The 6,109-nt window shown below is 42.2% G+C and overlaps 1 protein-coding gene and 1 pseudogene across 2 annotated transcripts in view; one reads left to right on the top strand and one right to left on the bottom strand.

Annotated features, from left to right (window-relative positions):
• CLASP1 (cytoplasmic linker associated protein 1) overlaps positions 1 to 6,109 on the bottom strand; it is a 354,339-nt gene that overhangs the window by 274,713 nt on the left and 73,517 nt on the right. The gene's annotated exons all lie outside the window — the stretch shown is intronic.
• LOC101649216 lies at positions 3,783 to 4,260 on the top strand (annotated as a pseudogene).

Raw genomic sequence — 6,109 nt, 5'->3', positions numbered from 1 at the left:
AGTGGCAGTAATGACAGAGCATGCGCTGTTATGCAAAAACCGCGATAGAGTGAAGCCGAGGAAGTCGAAGCGCGAAGTGGCGAGGGTTCACTGTATACCAAAAAGAACTAGTTGACATTCCACCATTTCAGGAGATAGCATATGAGCAAGAACCAATGGTGCTGAGGGAAATTCAAACCTCACTGAATACATTAGTCAAAAACAAGTCTCCAGGAATTGATGGAGTACCCAGGGAACTGCCAGATTCAGGCCAGATTGATAAGATGACATGGAACAAGGGGCAGCATTGATAGCTGATGGATCTTGCCTCAAAACAGAGAATACCAAAAAGCTGTTTAATTGTGTTTGACTATGCAAAGGCACTTGACTATGTGGACCATAATTAATTGTAGATAACCTTTAGAAAAATGGAAATTCCAGAACCCTTCATTGTGCGCATTCAGAACTTATACATGGATCAAGAAGCAATGTTCAAAGAGAACATGGGAATACTGCAAGGTTTACAACAAAGAAAGGTGTGTGTCAGGGTTGTATCCTCTCACCACTTGTTTAATCTGTATGCTGAGCAAATAATCAAAGGAGTTGGAGTTAAAAATTTTTTTAATAAAATAAAATTAAAAAGAAGTTGGAGTTTATGAAGAAGAATGCAGTTTGAGGATTGGAGGAAGGCTTATTAACAACCTGCTCTATGCGGGCAACACAACCTTGCTTGAAAGTGAGAAGGAGTTGAAGCCTCTGCTGGCGTTGAAGATAAAGGGTTGCACCCTTCAGTATGGATTACAACTCAACACGGAGATCATCAGCTTCACCAGTGGACCAATAGGTAACATCATGATAAATGGAGAAAAGGTTGAAGTTGTCAAGAATCAAGCAATGCTTATGGAAGCAGCAGTCAAGAGATCTGTATTGGGAGAATGTGCTGCACAAGACCTCTTTAAAACATTGAAGCGCAAGGATGTAACTTCTAGGACTCAAGTCATGGTATTATTCTTCATTGCATCATTTGCCTGTGACAACTGGACAGTAAGGAAGACCACAGAAGAATCGATGCATTTGAACTGTGGTGCTAGAGAAGAATATTAAAAGCACGATGGGCAGCTAAAAGGGCAAATCAATCTGTGTTGGAAGAAGTAAAGCCAGAATGCTCCTTAGAGCCAAGGATGGCAAGACTTCATCTTGCATGCTTTCATGTTATCAGAAGACTAGTCACTGGAGAAGTGGTAGAGTGGAAGGGCAGTGACTAAGAGGAAGGCCTGTGGATTGACACAGCGACTGCTTCCACCGGTTCAGGCACTGGAACAATTGTGAGGATGGCACAGGACCGGACAGTGTTTCACGGTTGTGCAGAGGTCTCTGTGGGTCAGAGCCAAATTGACGGCACCTAACCACCCTCGCCAGCATGTATGTAAGCCCTCTTTAATCCCATCATCCAAGCTTTATAATTTTAATTATATTACACTGTCACATTCTTGGTTCATTGTATTCACCTTTTCAAAGACCCAATTTCTGGTTTTCTTAATTCTCTCTACTATTTTTGTTCAAAAGTGGCTCTGAGGAAAAAGAGAAAGCTTTACCCTGTTAGTCCGCAGGAGCAGTTCTACTCTACCCTGCAGGGCCGCTACACATCAGAACTGACTGGATGGCACACTGGGTTTGCCATAACAAAAGTACCATAAAGAGCGACAAACATTTATTTTCTCACAGTTTCAGAGGCTCTGGTTTTCTTATGTGCCATGAAGTTGGTTCAAAGTCCTAGTGGTCCCATGGAAAACAGAACAAAATTCTGATGGCATCTTCATGATCTTCCCTAACCTTGAGCCCATTTTTGAAGCTACTGTGTCCACTCCTCTTATTTTACCACGCATGATGTCCTGCTCAAAGACTGGTCTCCATGTCCAAACTATGTCAGACGAAGTCTCTACCAATTCTGACCCTACTTTGGTCTCATCCTCTTTCAAACAGCATTCTGATTGTACTTCCTCCAAAACAGATGTCTGTTCGGGCAGTTCTTGATACACTCAGTATCTTTCACCAACACTGTAATTCTTCTCCAGTCTTCCTTACTCATTTCTAGCTTTCTCACGCATGTGAAGCAATCAGAAGTACTATGGCTTAGGTGCCATCCCACCTTCAACTCTCCCTAGTATAAACCATTATTCCCACTCAAGCCCTTACAGAATTGACAATTATCTTGAGAGTAACTGAAATATTGTATTTGCTCTGACATCTTTGGTGTTATGTTGCTTGGAACAAGAAACAAGATTGAATAATCTAGAAAAATCCAAGCATGTCAGTTTATTGCCCTACCTTTTATTGTACTTCACAAATAATGCGCTTTTACAAATCAGAGGTCTGTGGTAACCCTGCATCAAACAAATCATTCTCCAACCGCATGTGCTCACTTCATATCTGTGTATCACATTCTAATAATTCACGCTTTTTCATAATGCTATTGCAAAGTTCATAGACAACAGTATAGTGTAAACACAACATCTATATACACCAGGAAACCAAAAACCTAAGTGTGACTCAACTGATCGCATACTCATTTTATTGATGTAATCTAGACCCAAACCCACGTTATTTCTGAAGTATATATGTACTGTATGAATAACTAACTAGTGTTATCTCTGATGATTAAAGTAGTTGCACTAAAAAAAAACAACAACAACTAAGAAATACCCACTTAGAAGTCAAAAAACAACTGCAGTGCAAAATGCCCAAAGCACAACATGAATGAGTCTTCCTTCCCTCAGTGACATCTGGACTGTAGATTACAAAATTGACTCCCAAGGGAGTCTGACTATTCACTTAAGACAAGTAACATTAGACTCTACTAAACACTAGAGTATAATGCAGGGAAACATGATAATATGGTTCCAAAGAAAGGCAGATACTTCACAAGTCTAAATTTGGAATTTTAAAGCAAAAGACAAATTCCTCGTAAAGACAATTTTGTCAACAGTATTATACAAGCAAAATTCCTTTTTGAAACTAGGAATATTTATTAGAAGGAAACGGCAACACGTCTAAATATATAAAATCACCACTAAAATGAATGAAATTCCCAATATAAAACTAAATCATCACAATTTTGAATAAATTAAAATTTTTCATTCATCCACAAAACTGACCCGATTATGCAAAATAACTAAGATTTATCCCAATACCCTATGTAACAAACACACACACACACACACACACACACACACACACGCACACACAAAGGAGTAAAAATCCTGGAAGTATTTAAAATCCAGATACTTTCATAAATACTTGAGAAAAGGATCTGGATCTTGAAGGATTTTATAATATACTGATCAATAATCTTAAAAGAGGAGTTTCTGCAACTGTTCATGTCTTCACAAAGACCTTTGTTTACTTTCACATCTATCAGTAAACATGAAGCATATTACTTGAATGACACGAGACGAGACAATAAAGTGATAGGTCAGGGGAACAAAAGCATGACACCTGCACAAACCTGATGGGCCTTGAATGCATATAAAAGCTAAGTAACTATACAAAATTAAAAGGGAAGAGAACTCGCACTTATTAATCTCTTATGAGGTTTCAAGCAGCAAAGCAGGGGCACACAAAATATCCATGAATCCCATATTAAAAGAAAAAAGGAAGGAGATAGCAAAAAACTCAAAACAAAATATAAATGTAGTCAAGTGATACCGGACATAAGTAAGTTTCTACCAGGTCTTCAGCAATCTGGGTTGTCCAAGGGTAGATTTCAGACCAAGAACTCAACTCTAGGTGCCACTGGGGTCAACATGCAGGAGTACGTGCAAGAACCTTGCCCTTGGTGCATGTGGATGACTGTGCTGGAGCCTGCACAATGGGCACCACAGGTGATGGTATCTTCCAAGCAACCAAAGGTTTTGGAATTCTCCAGTGGGAGTCAACCACAGACTATGAGGGAGTTTGACAGCGCGCCACAGTTAGGAGGCAGCTTTGCAGTTTGGGGAAGTCTGTTGTCCACGATTGACTTAAGTATAGTTCAAGTCAGAGGTAAAGAAGATCCCTGGACTCCATCAGAAGTGGTGCCTTAACAGGAGCCATGAAAGGAGCCAGTGGCCATGGTTGGGTCAGCTGCAATGGGTGGCATTCTCCTGCCTTTTAGTAAAGAAGCTAGAATCTTGATGGCAAGATGTGCCTCTGCAGTTTCCCAATGGTCCTGAAGATCACTCCCAGTTGCCTTCAACCCAGTTACCAACCTCACCTTTTGGAAACTATCGACAATACCAGTAATGACTGTGGCCCCTGGATTTAGCAGAAAAAGTTATAGTTTAAGAAGGATTTTGGAAGACCAAGTCATACTCTTTTTAAAACAATGGTCGGACAACTATGGCCCATCTAGGCTAAAAGAAGACATCGAGCACCTTTTTTTTTTTGGGGGGGGGGAGGGTCCTATTTAAAGGAACATAGGGGGAAGTAGAGGATAAAAAACATGTATTCACACTTGGGATTACATTTGTGATCAAAGTAAATGCCTAGATAGAAAAATCTCTAAGTGCTTAGAAGATGAAGGAGCAAGGACAGACACCAGTGAAACATGACCACCATTTCCTCGGGGACTGCTCTGCCTGGTTTGTGTGTGCTGTTATTCAAACAATAAAAGCTCCTGGAACTTGAAAAAAGAACTCAAATCTAAAAGGGACTGTGAGGTCATCGTATCTAACCCTGAAAGAAATCTAGGTGGAAGCCTGCATCTCCACAGCCTTCTTGACTAATGAGTCATCGTCATCTATTGCTGGATATTGATGGGTAAAGGCAGGCAGAGCAAGGGAAACCTCTGTTCTTTTATGAAAGAACAACCTGAGCTGAAAACGATTGATCAGTAAAAAGAAGCTAAGAGAATCCAAGGGCCAAACGGCTACACTGTGGCTTTTGGGTCGTGAACCAATTATCCCACTTCTCTGGCTTCAGCTTCCTTTCATCATAACATGAAAATACCACTTATCTTTAACAATGACAGAAGAAGCCCCGGTGGCCGAACGTTAAGCGCTTAGTTATTAAAGTGGTTCAAAACTATCAGCCCCTTCCCATGGGAGTGAGATGTGGAGCCCTCTTCTGTAAAGAAGTCTATGGGGCAGTTCTACTTTGTCCTATCAGATTGCTATGAATCAGAACTGCCGCCACAGCAAGGGACACCCTGGGTTTCTGGAGTTGTAAATCTTTACCAGACGGATGAGGCTGGCTCTCTGCTCCCATAAAGATCCACAACCTCACAAGCCTTTATGCAGGGGTTGCTGAGTCAGAACGGACTTGACAGCAGTGGGTTGGATTTTTTTTTTTTGGTGTTAAGAATTGGCAAAGGTAAAAAAAAAAAGAAGAAAATAAGGAAGAAATGGGTAGTGGGGGCATGGGGCCCTAACCCACCCAAGGGGAGGGTATTGTTTATATCTCCACAGGAAAAGATGGACCGGATGTCAACCCAGTGCTCCAAGGTGTGAATGCAACATGCCAGCGTGGAGTAGGGAGCCAGTGGAGAGGTCTGGGGGGCTGGCCCCAGTCCCAAATACTAAGTGGATGCCTGCCCCTCCCCTGAGAAGAATTTATTTCAAAGGACGGCACTGAATCCGCAGCTCCAGGAGAGAGATGTATCTGATCGGAGCACATGGGAGCACATGATGGGGGAGGAGGAGAGACTGGAGCACATCCTGGCCCACCAGGCCTCGAGGACAATGACCCCAATTAGAACAGCCAGTAACAGAGAGGACCACATGGCCAGCCCCACTATGGGACATGATGGCCCTCACTGACCCATGGCCCTGCGGGGGACACCACCAGAGACACAGTGTGGGAATTGCACCCGATCTGATCCCACCACACTGAGGCAAAGCACTGGGGGAGTGCAGCAGAACAGAAAGGGAATGGAGCAGCAAGGTCACTAGTGAATGCTAAAGGTGGACTTTGGGGCCAGGGCGTGGTGCCCCAACAGACTGGACTGGAAAACACTCCTAAAGGCCAGTGGTCCTTGAACTAACTACAAGCTTTTCTTTCTTGGTGTGTTTTTATTTGTTCTTTGTGGTTTGTTGTTGTTTGTTTTGTTGTACATTGTTGCTTGGTTTTGCTCTGTCTTGTTTTTGTGCATGTT

The sequence above is a fragment of the Echinops telfairi genome, unplaced genomic scaffold (genome assembly GCF_000313985.2).
Source record: "Echinops telfairi isolate 266 unplaced genomic scaffold, ASM31398v2 ScPeMD7_15;HRSCAF=58, whole genome shotgun sequence".
NCBI classification, from domain to species: Eukaryota; Metazoa; Chordata; class Mammalia; order Afrosoricida; family Tenrecidae; genus Echinops; species Echinops telfairi.
Note: the sequence above shows the minus strand (reverse complement) of the source record. Positions and strands in the feature narration are given on the sequence as shown.